A 17,268-nucleotide genomic window follows, 5' to 3' on the forward strand; every position below is an offset into this window, starting at 1 on the left:
GAGAGGGGAAGGGTAAATTATGTGTTATCATTAGTTTATAAGAAGTCGAAGTGAGAAATGAATGATGTGGAATCATTAGTGTATAAGTAACAGAGGTGAGAGGTTAAATCATTAGTGAATGTGAAACAGCTGTGTAGCTCAATCTACCTGCTTCACTTGGTCAACCTGGCCCTGCCCCTCTTCTCCTATTGGCAACACATTCTGCTCTTCCTTGTAGCCTTGGAAGCTGTAGCTGTGATGGCTAATACTGGACCTGGTAGTAGTGACCCCAGCTCACCATCCATTCCACACCACTTCAATACAAGAAATGGACCTGGTAGCTGCATTCGCTAGCTAAGTGAAAGTGAAAAATACAACAAAATATAGCTAGCTCTCTTGATCTCTCGTGCTTCTCCTTCATTTATGAGGATATGAATTTGTTCAAAACTGTTCAACTGTTGTCTCTCTCTGAGTCAACTACTTACCATATTTTATGCACTGCAATGTAGCTTGCTGTAGTTTATGCTTTCAGTACTAGATTCATTCTCTGAAGCATTGATTGGGTGGACACAACGTCAGTTCTTCTTATTCGTTGGACTTAACTGTTGTTGGCGTCCAATATGCTGCGTTACCGCCACCAACTGAACTATAGTATGAATCCATTACACTTTGTGGTACAAAATGGAAAAAGGGAAACGGGAAAATTGGAATAAAAAATAAACATATTTTTAAATACCCAACTAACTAACCCTACACTCATTAAAACCCACCACCTTATTACCCTACTAACTAACCCTACACTCATTAAAACCCACCACCTCATTACCCTACTAACTAACCCTACACTCATTAAAACCCACCACCTCATTACCCTACTAACTAACCCTACACTCATTAAAACCCACCACCTCATTACCCTACTAACTAACCCTACACTCATTAAAACCCACCACCTCATTACCCTACTAACTAACCCTACACTCATTAAAACCCACTACCTCATTACCCTACTAACTAAACCTACACTCATTAAAACCCACCACCTCATTACCCTACTAACTAACCCTACACTCATTAAAACCCACCACCTCATTACCCTACTAACTAACCCTACACTCATTAAAACCCACCACCTCATTACCCTACTAACTAACCCTACACTCATTAAAACCCACCACCTCATTACCCTACTAACTAACCCTACACTCATTAAAACCCACCACCTCATTACCCTACTAACTAACCCTACACTCATTAAAACCCACCACCTCATTACCCTACTAACTAACTACACTCATTAAAACCCACCACCTCATTACCCTACTAACTAACCCTACACTCATTAAAACCCACCACCTCATTACCCTACTAACTAACTACACTCATTAAAGCCAACCACCTCATTACCCTACTAACTAACCCTACACTCATTAAAACCCACCACCTCATTACCCTACTAACTAACCCTACACTCATTAAAACCCACCACCTCATTACCCTACTAACTAACCCTACACTCATTAAAACCCACCACCTCATTACCCAACTAACTAACCCTACACTCATTAAAACCCACCACCTCATTACCCTACAAACTAACCCTACACTCATTAAAACCCACCACCTCATTACCCTACAAACTAACCCTACACTCATTAAAATCCACCACCTCATTACCCTACTAACTAACCCTACACCCATTAAAACCCACCTCATTACCCTACTAACTAACCCTACACCCATTAAAACCCACAACCTCATTACCCTACTAACTAACCCTACACTCATTAAAACCCACCACCTCATTACCCTACTAACCCTACACTCATTAAAACCCACCACCTCATTACCCTACTAACCCTACACTCATTAAAACCCACCTCCTCATTACCCTACTAACTAACTAACCCTACACTCATTAAAACCCACCACCTCATTACCCTACTAACTAACTAACCCTACACTCATTAAAACCCACCACCTCATTACCCAACTAACTAACCCTACACTCATTAAAACCCACCACCTCATTACCCTACTAACTAACCCTACACTCATTAAAACCCACCACCTCATTACCCTACTAACTAACCCTACACTCATTAAAACCCACCACCTCATTACCCTACTAACTAACCCTACACTCATTAAAACCCACCACCTCATTACCCTACTAACTAACCCTACACTCATTAAAACCCACCACCTCATTACCCTACTAACTAACTACACTCATTAAAGCCAACCACCTCATTACCCTACTAACTAACCCTACACTCATTAAAACCCACCACCTCATTACCCTACTAACTAACCCTACACTCATTAAAACCCACCACCTCATTACCCTACTAACTAACCCTACACTCATTAAAACCCACCACCTCATTACCCTACTAACTAACCCTACACTCATTAAAACCCACCACCTCATTACCCTACTAACTAACCCTACACTCATTAAAACCCACCACCTCATTACCCAACTAACTAACCCTACACTCATTAAAACCCACCACCTCATTACCCTACAAACTAACCCTACACTCATTAAAACCCACCACCTCATTACCCTACTAACTAACCCTACACTCATTAAAACCCACCACCTCATTACCCTACTAACTAACCCTACACTCATTAAAACCCACAACCTCATTACCCTACTAACTAACCCTACACTCATTAAAACCCACCATCTTATTACCCTACTAACTAACCCTACACTCATTAAAACCCACCACCTCATTACCCTACTAACTAACCCTACACTCATTAAAACCCACCACCTCATTACCCTACTAACTAACCCTACACTCATTAAAACCCACCACCTCATTACCCTACTAACTAACCCTACACTCATTAAAACCCACCACCTCATTACCCTACTAACTAACCCTACACTCATTAAAACCCACTACCTCATTACCCTACTAACTAAACCTACACTCATTAAAACCCACCACCTCATTACCCTACTAACTAACCCTACACTCATTAAAACCCACCACCTCATTACCCTACTAACTAACCCTACACTCATTAAAACCCACCACCTCATTACCCTACTAACTAACCCTACACTCATTAAAACCCACCACCTCATTACCCTACTAACTAACCCTACACTCATTAAAACCCACCACCTCATTACCCTACTAACTAACCCTACACTCATTAAAACCCACCACCTCATTACCCTACTAACTAACTGCACTCATTAAAACCCACCACCTCATTACCCTACTAACTAACCCTACACTCATTAAAACCCACCACCTCATTACCCTACTAACTAACCCTACACTCATTAAAACCCACCACCTCATTACCCAACTAACTAACCCTACACTCATTAAAACCCACCACCTCATTACCCTACAAACTAACCCTACACTCATTAAAACCCACCACCTCATTACCCTACAAACTAACCCTACACTCATTAAAATCCACCACCTCATTACCCTACTAACTAACCCTACACCCATTAAAACCCACCTCATTACCCTACTAACTAACCCTACACCCATTAAAACCCACAACCTCATTACCCTACTAACTAACCCTACACTCATTAAAACCCACCACCTCATTACCCTACTAACCCTACACTCATTAAAACCCACCACCTCATTACCCTACTAACCCTACACTCATTAAAACCCACCTCCTCATTACCCTACTAACTAACTAACCCTACACTCATTAAAACCCACCACCTCATTACCCTACTAACTAACTAACCCTACACTCATTAAAACCCACCACCTCATTACCCAACTAACTAACCCTACACTCATTAAAACCCACCACCTCATTACCCTACTAACTAACCCTACACTCATTAAAACCCACCACCTCATTACCCTACTAACTAACCCTACACTCATTAAAACCCACCACCTCATTACCCTACTAACTAACCCTACACTCATTAAAACCCACCACCTCATTACCCTACTAACTAACCCTACACTCATTAAAACCCACCACCTCATTACCCTACTAACTAACCCTACACTCATTAAAACCCACCACCTCATTACCCTACTAACTAACTACACTCATTAAAGCCAACCACCTCATTACCCTACTAACTAACCCTACACTCATTAAAACCCACCACCTCATTACCCTACTAACTAACCCTACACTCATTAAAACCCACCACCTCATTACCCTACTAACTAACCCTACACTCATTAAAACCCACCACCTCATTACCCTACTAACTAACCCTACACTCATTAAAACCCACCACCTCATTACCCTACTAACTAACCCTACACTCATTAAAACCCACCACCTCATTACCCAACTAACTAACCCTACACTCATTAAAACCCACCACCTCATTACCCTACAAACTAACCCTACACTCATTAAAACCCACCACCTCATTACCCTACTAACTAACCCTACACTCATTAAAACCCACCACCTCATTACCCTACTAACTAACCCTACACTCATTAAAACCCACAACCTCATTACCCTACTAACTAACCCTACACTCATTAAAACCCACCACCTCATTACCCTACTAACCCTACACTCATTAAAACCCACCACCTCATTACCCTACTAACCCTACACTCATTAAAACCCACCTCCTCATTACCCTACTAACTAACTAACCCTACACTCATTAAAACCCACCACCTCATTACCCTACTAACTAACTAACCCTACACTCATTAAAACCCACCACCTCATTACCCAACTAACTAACCCTACACTCATTAAAACCCACCACCTCATTACCCTACTAACTAACCCTACACTCATTAAAACCCACCAACTCATTACCCTACTAACTAACTACACTCATTAAAGCCAACCACCTCATTACCCTACTAACTAACCCTACACTCATTAAAACCCACCACCTCATTACCCTACTAACTAACCCTACACTCATTAAAACCCACCACCTCATTACCCTACTAACTAACCCTACACTCATTAAAACCCACCACCTCACACCCTACTAACTAACTAACCCTACACTCATTAAAACCCACCACCTCATTACCCTACTAACTAACCCTACACTCATTAAAACCCACCACCTCATTACCCTACTAACTAACCCTACACTCATTAAAACCCACCACCTCATTACCCTACTAACTAACCCTACACTCATTAAAACCCACCACCTCATTACCCTACTAACTAACCCTACACTCATTAAAACCCACCACCTCATTACCCTACTAACTAACCCTACACTCATTAAAACCCACCACCTCATTACCCTACTAACTAACCCTACACTCATTAAAACCCACCACCTCATTACCCTACTAACTAACCCTACACTCATTAAAACCCACCACCTCATTACCCTACTAACTAACCCTACACTCATTAAAACCCACCACCTCATTACCCTACTAACTAACCCTACACTCATTAAAACCCACCACCTCATTACCCTACTAACTAACTAACCCTACACTCATTAAAACCCACCACCTCATTACCCTACTAACTAACCCTACACTCATTAAAACCCACCACCTCATTACCCTACTAACTAACTAACCCTACACTCATTAAAACCCACCACTCATTACCCTACTACTAACTAACTAACCCTACACTCATTAAAACCCACCACCTCATTACCCTACTAACTAACCCTACACTCATTAAAACCCACCACCTCATTACCCTACTAACTAACCCTACACTCATTAAAACCCACCACCTCATTACCCTACTAACTAACCCTACACTCATTAAAACCCACCACCTCATTACCCTAAAACTAACTAACTAACCCTACACTCATTAAAACCCACCACCTCATTACCCTACTAACTAACCCTACACTCATTAAAACCCACCACCTCATTACCCTACTAACTAACTAACTAACCCTACACTCATTAAAACCCACCACCTCATTACCCTACTAACTAACTAACCCTACACTCATTAAAACCCACCACCTCATTACCCTACTAACCACCTCATTACCCACCACTCATTACCCTACTAACTAACCCTACACTCATTAAAACCCACCACCTCATTACCATTACCCTACTAACCCTACACTCATTAAAACCCACCTCCTCATTACCCTACTAACTAACTAACCCTACACTCATTAAAACCCACCACCTCATTACCCTACTAACTAACTAACCCTACACTCATTAAAACCCACCACCTCATTACCCAACTAACTAACCCTACACTCATTAAAACCCACCACCTCATTACCCTACTAACTAACTCATTAAAACCCTACACTCATTAAAGCATTAAAACCCACCACCTCATTACCCTACTAACTAACCCTACACTCATTAAAACCCACCACCTCATTACCCTACTAACTAACCCTACACTCATTAAAACCCACCACCTCATTACCCTACTAACTAACCCTACACTCATTAAAACCCACCACCTCATTACCCTACTAACTAACCCTACACTCATTAAAACCCACCACCTCATTACCCTACTAACTAACCCTACACTCATTAAAACCCACCACCTCATTACCCTACTAACTAACCCTACACTCATTAAAACCCACCACCTCATTACCCTACTAACTAACCCTACACTCATTAAAACCCACCACCTCATTACCCTACTAACTAACCCTACACTCATTAAAACCCACCACCTCATTACCCTACTAACTAACCCTACACTCATTAAAACCCACCACCTCATTACCCTACTAACTAACCCTACACTCATTAAAACCCACCACCTCATTACCCTACTAACTAACCCTACACTCATTAAAACCCACCACCTCATTACCCTAACTAACTAAAACTAACCCTACACTCATTAAAACCCACCACCTCATTACCCTACTAACTAACCCTACACTCATTAAAACCCACCACCTCATTACCCTACTAACTAACTAACCCTACACTCATTAAAACCCACCACCTCATTACCCTACTAACTAACTAACCCTACACTCATTAAAACCCACCACCTCATTACCCTACTAACTAACCCTACACTCATTAAAACCCACCACCTCATTACCCTACTAACTAACTACACTCATTAAAACCCACCACCTCATTACCCTACTAACTACACTCATTAAAACCCACCACCTCATTACCCAACTAACTAACCCTACACTCATTAAAACCCACCACCTCATTACCCTACAAACTAACCCTACACTCATTAAAACCCACCACCTCATTACCCTACAAACTAACCCTACACTCATTAAAATCCACCACCTCATTACCCTACTAACTAACCCTACACCCATTAAAACCCACAACCTCATTACCCTACTAACTAACCCTACACCCATTAAAACCCACAACCTCATTACCCTACTAACTAACCCTACACTCATTAAAACCCACCACCTCATTACCCTACTAACCCTACACTCATTAAAACCCACCACCTCATTACCCTACTAACCCTACACTCATTAAAACCCACCTCCTCATTACCCTACTAACTAACTAACCCTACACTCATTAAAACCCACCACCTCATTACCCTACTAACTAACTAACCCTACACTCATTAAAACCCACCACCTCATTACCCAACTAACTAACCCTACACTCATTAAAACCCACCACCTCATTACCCTACTAACTAACCCTACACTCATTAAAACCCACCACCTCATTACCCCCTACTAACTAACTACACTCATTAAAGCCAACCACCTCATTACCCTACTAACTAACCCTACACTCATTAAAACCCACCACCTCATTACCCTACTAACTAACCCTACACTCATTAAAACCCACCACCTCATTACCCTACTAACTAACCCTACACTCATTAAAACCCACCACCTCATTACCCTACTAACTAACCCTACACTCATTAAAACCCACCACCTCATTACCCTACTAACTAACTAACCCTACACTCATTAAAACCCACCACCTCATTACCCTACTAACTAACCCTACACTCATTAAAACCCACCACCTCATTACCCTACTAACTAACCCTACACTCATTAAAACCCACCACCTCATACCCTACTAACTAACCCTACACTCATTAAAACCCACCACCTCATTACCCTACTAACTAACCCTACACTCATTAAAACCCACCACCTCATTACCCTACTAACTAACCCTACACTCATTAAAACCCACCACCTCATTACCCTACTAACTAACCCTACACTCATTAAAACCCACCACCTCATTACCCTACTAACTAACCCTACACTCATTAAAACCCACCACCTCATTACCCTACTAACTAACCCTACACTCATTAAAACCCACCACCTCATTACCCTACTAACTAACTAACCCTACACTCATTAAAACCCACCACCTCATTACCCTACTAACTAACCCTACACTCATTAAAACCCACCACCTCATTACCCTACTAACTAACTAACCCTACACTCATTAAAACCCACCACCTCATTACCCTACTAACTAACTAACCCTACACTCATTAAAACCCACCACCTCATTACCCTACTAACCCTACACTCATTAAAACCCACCACCTCATTACCCTACTAACTAACCCTACACTCATTAAAACCCACCACCTCATTACCCTACTAACTAACTAACCCTACACTCATTAAAACCCACCACCTCATTACCCTACTAACTAACTACACTCATTAAAGCCAATCACCTCATTACCCTACTAACTAACCCCACACTCATTAAAACCCACCACCTCATTAACGTACTAACTAACCCTACACTCATTAAAACCCACCACCTCATTACCCTACCAACTAACCCTACGCTCATTAAAACCCACCACCTCATTACCCTACTAACTACACTCATTAAAACCCACCACCTCATTACCCAACTAACTAACCCTACACTCATTAAAACCCACCACCTCATTACCCTACAAACTAACCCTACACTCATTAAAACCCACCACCTCATTACCCTACAAACTAACCCTACACTCATTAAAATCCACCACCTCATTACCCTACTAACTAACCCTACACCCATTAAAACCCACAACCTCATTACCCTACTAACTAACCCTACACCCATTAAAACCCACAACCTCATTACCCTACTAACTAACCCTACACTCATTAAAACCCACCACCTCATTACCCTACTAACCCTACACTCATTAAAACCCACCACCTCATTACCCTACTAACCCTACACTCATTAAAACCCACCTCCTCATTACCCTACTAACTAACTAACCCTACACTCATTAAAACCCACCACCTCATTACCCTACTAACTAACTAACCCTACACTCATTAAAACCCACCACCTCATTACCCAACTAACTAACCCTACACTCATTAAAACCCACCACCTCATTACCCTACTAACTAACCCTACACTCATTAAAACCCACCACCTCATTACCCTACTAACTAACTACACTCATTAAAGCCAACCACCTCATTACCCTACTAACTAACCCTACACTCATTAAAACCCACCACCTCATTACCCTACTAACTAACCCTACACTCATTAAAACCCACCACCTCATTACCCTACTAACTAACCCTACACTCATTAAAACCCACCACCTCATTACCCTACTAACTAACCCTACACTCATTAAAACCCACCACCTCATTACCCTACTAACTAACCCTACACTCATTAAAACCCACCACCTCATTACCCTACTAACTAACCCTACACTCATTAAAACCCACCACCTCATTACCCTACTAACTAACCCTACACTCATTAAAACCCACCACCTCATTACCCTACTAACTAACCCTACACTCATTAAAACCCACCACCTCATTACCCTACTAACTAACCCTACACTCATTAAAACCCACCACCTCATTACCCTACTAACTAACCCTACACTCATTAAAACCCACCACCTCATTACCCTACTAACTAACCCTACACTCATTAAAACCCACCACCTCATTACCCTACTAACTAACCCTACACTCATTAAAACCCACCACCTCATTACCCTACTAACTAACCCTACACTCATTAAAACCCACCACCTCATTACCCTACTAACTAACTAACCCTACACTCATTAAAACCCACCACCTCATTACCCTACTAACTAACCCTACACTCATTAAAACCCACCACCTCATTACCCTACTAACTAACTAACCCTACACTCATTAAAACCCACCACCTCATTACCCTACTAACTAACTAACCCTACACTCATTAAAACCCACCACCTCATTACCCTACTAACCCTACACTCATTAAAACCCACCACCTCATTACCCTACTAACTAACCCTACACTCATTAAAACCCACCACCTCATTACCCTACTAACTAACTAACCCTACACTCATTAAAACCCACCACCTCATTACCCTACTAACTAACTACACTCATTAAAGCCAATCACCTCATTACCCTACTAACTAACCCCACACTCATTAAAACCCACCACCTCATTAACGTACTAACTAACCCTACACTCATTAAAACCCACCACCTCATTACCCTACCAACTAACCCTACGCTCATTAAAACCCACCACCTCATTACCCAACTAACTAACTTACTAACTAACTAACTAACTAACTAACTAACTAACTAACCCTACACTCATTAAAACCCACCACCTCATTACCCTACTAACTAACTAACCCTACACTCATTAAAACCCACCACCTCATTACCCTACTAACTAACTAACCCTACACTCATTAAAGCCAACCACCTCATTACCCTACTAACTAACCCTACACTCATTAAAACCCACCACCTCATTACCCTACTAACTAACCCTACACTCATTAAAACCCACCACCTCATTACCCTACTAACTAACCCTACACTCATTAAAACCCACCACCTCATTACCCTACTAACTAACCCTACACTCATTAAAACCCACCACCTCATTACCCTACTAACTAACCCTACACTCATTAAAACCCACCACCTCATTACCCTACTAACTAACCCTACACACATTAAAACCCACCACCTCATTACCCTACTAACTAACCCTACACTCATTAAAACCCACCACCTCATTACCCTACTAACTAACCCTACACTCATTAAAACCCACCACCTCATTACCCTACTAACTAACCCTACACTCATTAAAACCCACCACCTCATTACCCTACTAACTAACCCTACACTCATTAAAACCCACCACCTCATTACCCTACTAACTAACCCTACACTCATTAAAACCCACCACCTCATTACCCTACTAACTAACTAACCCTACACTCATTAAAACCCACCACCTCATTACCCTACTAACTAACTAACCCTACACTCATTAAAACCCACCACCTCATTACCCAACTAACTAACCCTACACTCATTAAAACCCACCACCTCATTACCCTACTAACTAACCCTACACTCATTAAAACCCACCACCTCATTACCCAACTAACTAACCCTACACTCATTAAAACCCACCACCTCATTACCCTACTAACTAACCCTACACTCATTAAAACCCACCACCTCATTACCCTACTAACTAACCCTACACTCATTAAAACCCACCACCTCATTACCCTACTAACTAACCCTACACTCATTAAAACCCACCACCTCATTACCCTACTAACTAACCCTACACTCATTAAAACCCACCACCTCATTACCCAACTAACTAACCCTATACTCATTAAAACCCACCACCTCATTACCCAACTAACTAACCCCACACTCATTAAAACCCACCACCTCATTACCCAACTAACCCTACACTAATTAAAACTTCTTCGGGATCGGTGTCCCTTCCACGGGACGGTTGAGCTAACATAGGTATTGGCAGAAAGTTTAAATTCTTGTTAACCTCTCTGGTTCAAGTGGGACGGTAGCGTCCCACCTCGGCAACAGCCAGTGAAATTGCAGGGCGCCAAATTCAAAACAACAGAAATCCCATAGTTAAAATTCCTCCAAGTATTATACACCATTTGAAAGATAAACCTTAGTCCACTAGAGAGGACAGAACGTAGTCCACTAGAGAGGACAGACCTTAATCCACGAGAGAGGACAGACCTTTGTCCACTAGAGAGGACAGACCTTTGTCCACTAGAGAGGACAGACCTTAGTCCACTAGAGAGGACAGACCTTAGTCCACTAGAGAGGACAGACCTTAGTCCACTAGAGAGGACAGACCTTAGTCCACTAGAGAGGACAGACCTTAGTCCACTAGAGAGGACAGACCTTAGTCCACTAGAGAGGACAGACCTTAGTCCACTAGAGAGGACAGACCTTAGTCCACTAGAGAGGACAGACCGTAGTCCACTAGAGAGGACAGACCTTAGTCCACTAGAGAGGACAGAACGTAGTCCACTAGAGAGGACAGAACGTAGTCCACTAGAGAGGACAGAACGTAGTCCACTAGAGAGGACAGACCTTAGTCCACTAGAGAGGACAGACCTTAGTCCACTAGAGAGGACAGACCTTAGTCCACTAGAGAGGACAGACCTTAGTCCACTAGAGAGGACAGAACGTAGTCCACTAGAGAGGACAGAACGTAGTCTACTAGAGAGGACAAACCTTAGTCCACTAGAGAGGACAGACCTTAGTCCACTAGAGAGGACAGAACGTAGTCCACTAGAGAGGACAGACCTTAATCCACTAGAGGACAGAACGTAGTCCACTAGAGAGGACAGAACGTAGTCCACTAGAGAGGACAGAACGTAGTCCACTAGAGAGGACAGACCTTAGTCCACTAGAGGACAGACCTTAGTCCACTAGAGAGGACAGACCTTAGTCCACTAGAGAGGACAGACCTTAGTCCACTAGAGAGGACAGACCTTAGTCCACTAGAGAGGACAGACCTTAGTCCACTAGAGAGGACAGACCTTAGTCCACTAGAGAGGACAGAACGTAGTCTACTAGAGAGGACAAACCTTAGTCCACTAGAGAGGACAGACCTTAATCCACTAGAGAGGACAGAACGTAGTCCACTAGAGAGGACAGAACGTAGTCCACTAGAGAGGACAGAACGTAGTCCACTAGAGAGGACAGACCTTAGTACACTAGAGAGGACAGACCTTAGTCCACTAGAGAGGACAGGACGTAGTCCACTAGAGAGGACAGGACGTAGTCCACGAGAGGACAGGACGTAGTCCACTAGAGAGGACAGACCTTAGTCCACCAGAGAGGACAGACCTTAGTCCACCAGAGAGGACAGACCTTAGTCCACTAGAGAGGACAGACCTTAGTCCACTAGAGAGGACAGACCTTTGTCCACTAGAGAGGACAGACCTTTGTCCACTAGAGAGGACAGACCTTTGTCCACTAGAGGACAGACCTTTGTCCACTAGAGAGGACAGACCTTTGTCCACTAGAGAGGACAGACCTTTGTCCACTAGAGAGGACAGACCTTTGTCCACTAGAGAGGACAGACCTTTGTCCACTAGAGAGGACAGACCTTTGTCCACTAGAGAGGACAGACCTTTGTCCACTAGAGAGGACAGACCTTTGTCCACTAGAGAGGACAGACCTTTGTCCACTAGAGAGGACAGAACGTAGTTCACTAGAGAGGACAGACCTTAGTCCACTAGAGAGGACAAACCTTAGTCCACTAGAGAGGACAGATCTTAGTCCACTAGAGAGGACAGAACGTAGTCCACTACTTTACCCCTATCTGATACTTCCTCAGGCCAATGACCTGAAAGGACGGGACACTACCACTCAACACACCTCTTCTGAAGTCAAATCTACTTCCCCCAAGTACTTCTCTGCAGCTGCCACCACAACATCTATTTTCAGTGACCTATGTTCCATCTCTGCGCTACAGTTGATAACCATTGATATTAATGCTAAGAAGCCAACCTTACTGAAGCATGCAGTACCAGTCAAAAGTTTGGACACACCTACTCATTCAAGGGCTTTTCTACATTGTAGAATAATATTATTGGCCGTATTATTGGCCAAAGTGCAATCATTGGAAAACAAACTGGACATCTACGATTTAGACTATCCTACCAACGGGACATTAAACACAGTCATATTTTATGTTGCACCAAGACGTGGCTGAACAACAACATGGAAAATCTAGAGCTGGCTGGCTTCCCCGTGCATCGGTAGGACAGAGCAGCTACGTCTGGTAAGATGAGGGAGGGGTGTATCTATTTGTCAATAACTGCTGGTGTGCGATGTCTAATATTAAAGAAGTCTCGAGGTATTGCTCGCCTGAGGTAGAATACCTTATGATAAGCTGTAGACCACACAATCTATCAAGAGAGTTCTTATTATTCGTAGCCATCTATTTACCACCACAAACCGATCCTGGCACTAAGACCACACTCAACGAGCTGTGTAAGGACATAAGCAAACAAGAAAATGCTCAGAAGTGGTGCTCCTAGTGGCCGGGGACTTTAATGCAGGCAAACTGAAATCCGTTTTACCTCATTACAAAGGGGTTTCCCTTTGTAGTCCGTAATATTTTTCAAGCCCCAACCGACGAGCACCAGAGCCGGTGTAGTAGGATTGAAACCCTTTGCCTGTTTGATGGCTCATCTGAGGGCATAGCAGGATTTCTAATAAGTGCTCAGTGTCCCACTCCTTGAAAGCCGCAGATCTAGCCTTTAGCTCAGTGCGGATGTTGCCTGTAATCCATGGCTTCTGGTTGGGAGGTATACGTAGGGTCACTGTGGGGACGACGTCGTCGATGCACTTATTGATGAATCCGGTGATTGAGGTGGTGTACTCCTCAATGTCATTGGATGAATCCCGGAACTGATCAATGGAAATCAAAAATGTATCAACCCATGGAGGTCTGGATTTGGAGTCACACTCAAAATTAAAGTGGAAAACCACACTACAGGCTGATCCAACTTTGATGTTATGTCCTTAAAACAAGTTAAAATGAGGCTCAGTCGTGTGTGTGGCCTCCACGTGCCTGTATGACCTCCCTACAACGCCTGGGCATGCTCCTGATGAGGTAGCGGAATGTCTCCTGAGAGATCTCCTCCCAGACCTGGACTAAAGCATCCGCCAACTCCTGGACAGTCTGTGGTGCAACGTGGCGTTGGTGGATGGAGCGAGACATGATGTCCCAGATGTGCTCAATTGGATTCAGGTCTGGGGAACGGGCGGGCCAGTCCATAGCATCAATGCCTTCCTCTTGCAGGAACTGCTGACACACTCCAGCCACATGAGGTCTAGCATTGTCTTGCATTAGGAGGAACCCAGGGCCAACCGCACCAGCATATGTTCTCACAAGGGGTCTGAGGATCTCATCTCTGTACCTAATGGCAGTCAGGCTACCTCTGGCGAGCACATGGAGGGCTGTGCGGCCCCCCAAAGAAATGCCACCCCACACCATGACTGACCCACCGCCAAACCAGTCATGCTGGAGGATGTTGCAGGCAGCAGAACGTTCTCCACGGCGTCTCCAGACTGTCACGTCTGTCACGTGCTCACTGTGAACCTGCTTTCATCTGTGAAGAGCACAGGGCGCCAGTGGCGAATTTGCCAATCTTGGTGTTCTCTGGCAAATGCCAAACGTCTTGCACGGTGTTGGGCTGTAAGCACAAACCCCACTTGTGGACGTCGGGCCCTCATACACCCTCATGGAGTCTGTTTCTGACCGTTTGAGCAGACACATGCACATTTGTGGCCTGCTGGAGGTCATTTTGCAGGGCTCTGGCAGTGCTCCTCCTGCTCCTCCTTGCACAAAGGCGGAGGTAGCGGTTCTGCTGCTGGGTTGTTGCCCTCCTACGGCCTCCTCCACGTCTCCTGATGTACTGGCCTCTCTCCTGGTAGTGCCTCCATGCTCTGGACACTACGCTGACAGACACCGCAAACCTTCTTGTCACAGCTCGCATTGATGTGCCATCCTGGATGAGCTGCACTACCTGAGCCACTTGTGTGGGTTGTAGACTCTGTCTCATGCTACCACTAGAGTGAAAGCACCGCCAGCATTCAAAAGTGACCAAAACATCAGCCAGGAAGCATAGGAACTGAGAAGTGGTCTGTGGTCCCCACCTGCAGAACCACTCCTTTATTGGGGGTGTCTTGCTAATTGGCTATAATTTCCACCTGTTGTCTTTTCCATTTGCACAACAGCATGTGAAATGTATTGTCAATCAGTGTTGCTTCCTAAGTGGACATTTTGATTTCACAGAAGTGTGATTGACTTGGAGTTACATTGTGTTGTTTAAGTGTTCCCTTTATTTTTTTGAGCAGTGTACTTGTATACATTTTTATATATATATATATATATATATATATATATATATATATATATATGAAATTCACTGAGGAGGATGGTCCTCCCCCTCCTCTGAGGAGCCTCCACTGACATACACATATGCCAATAAAAACACATGCCATGCCCCCCACCCCACATAGCTGCAACCATATCCACCCCACTTCTCCCTCTCTCACCACATCGCCGTACCTCCACCCCCCTTCTCACCCGATCTCTCAGTTTTAGTCAACTTAGCTGAAAAGATGCTCAGAACACATTGTAGTTCCACACCAACAACTCACCACTGAACCATGTTGTGGATCTCATCAACATGCATTCCACATCAATAACTCACCACTGAACCATGTTGTGGACCTCATCAACATGCATTCCACATCAATAACTCACCACTGAACCATGTTCCAATGTGATGCTCGCAGAACAATGATGTTTGAAGTAGGCATCAGCATTTCCTGAGCCAAGAAAAGTTTCAGGAGTTCCTCCATCTCACTTTGATCCGGTACACGGCAGCGAGTTAAGAGTTCAGAACACGAACCTGATCTTTGATTATTGAAATCAGAGGAGAAACTACTAGTACCATCGATCATCTCATTTCTTTAGTTCAGTGTTCATAGCCTGTAGGTAGACAGGCCATTACGTCTCGTTTCTTTAGTTCAGTGTTCATAGCCTGTAGGTAGACAGGCCATTACGTCTCGTTTCTTTAGTTCAGTGTTCATAGCCTGTAGGTAGACAGGCCATTACGTCTCGTTTCTTTAGTTCAGTGTTCATAGCCTGTAGGTAGACAGGCCATTACGTCTCGTTTCTTTAGTTCAGTGTTCATAGCCTGTAGGTAGACAGGCCATTACGTCTCATTTCTTTAGTTCAGTGTTCATAGCCTGTAGGGAGGGAAGGAGATGTGTAGAAGTAGGAAGGGAGAAGGAGAGATATGGAAGGGAGAAGGAGAGATATGGAAGGGAGAAGGAGAGATATGGAAGGGAGAAGGAGAGATATGGAGAGAGAGATATATGGAAGGGAGAGGGAGAGATAAGGAAGGGAGAGGGAGAGATAAGGAAGGGAGAGGGAGAGATAAGGAAGGGAGAGGGAGAGATATGGAAGGGAGAGGGGGATATGTGGA

At 43.7% G+C, this 17,268-nt stretch overlaps 1 protein-coding gene across 4 annotated transcripts in view; it reads right to left on the reverse strand.

Annotated features, from left to right (window-relative positions):
• Positions 1 to 17,143, reverse strand: part of mapre3b (microtubule-associated protein, RP/EB family, member 3b) — a 65,013-nt gene extending 47,870 nt beyond the window's left edge. Inside the window, exons 1-2 of one of the 4 annotated variants that reach the window (XM_042301148.1) lie at positions 16,542 to 17,143; positions 148 to 333 (exon numbers count right to left, since the gene is read on the reverse strand). The gene's annotated coding sequence lies outside the window, so the exon portion shown is untranslated. Of the gene's footprint in view, positions 1 to 147; positions 334 to 464; positions 752 to 16,541 lie in introns of those variants that run through there. The other 3 variants (XM_042301149.1, XM_042301147.1, XM_042301150.1) reach the window with 3 other exon arrangements.
• Positions 17,144 to 17,268: the final 125 nt, after the last annotated feature.

The sequence above is a fragment of the Oncorhynchus tshawytscha genome, linkage group LG18 (assembly GCF_018296145.1).
Source record: "Oncorhynchus tshawytscha isolate Ot180627B linkage group LG18, Otsh_v2.0, whole genome shotgun sequence".
Taxonomy (NCBI): Eukaryota; Metazoa; Chordata; class Actinopteri; order Salmoniformes; family Salmonidae; genus Oncorhynchus; species Oncorhynchus tshawytscha.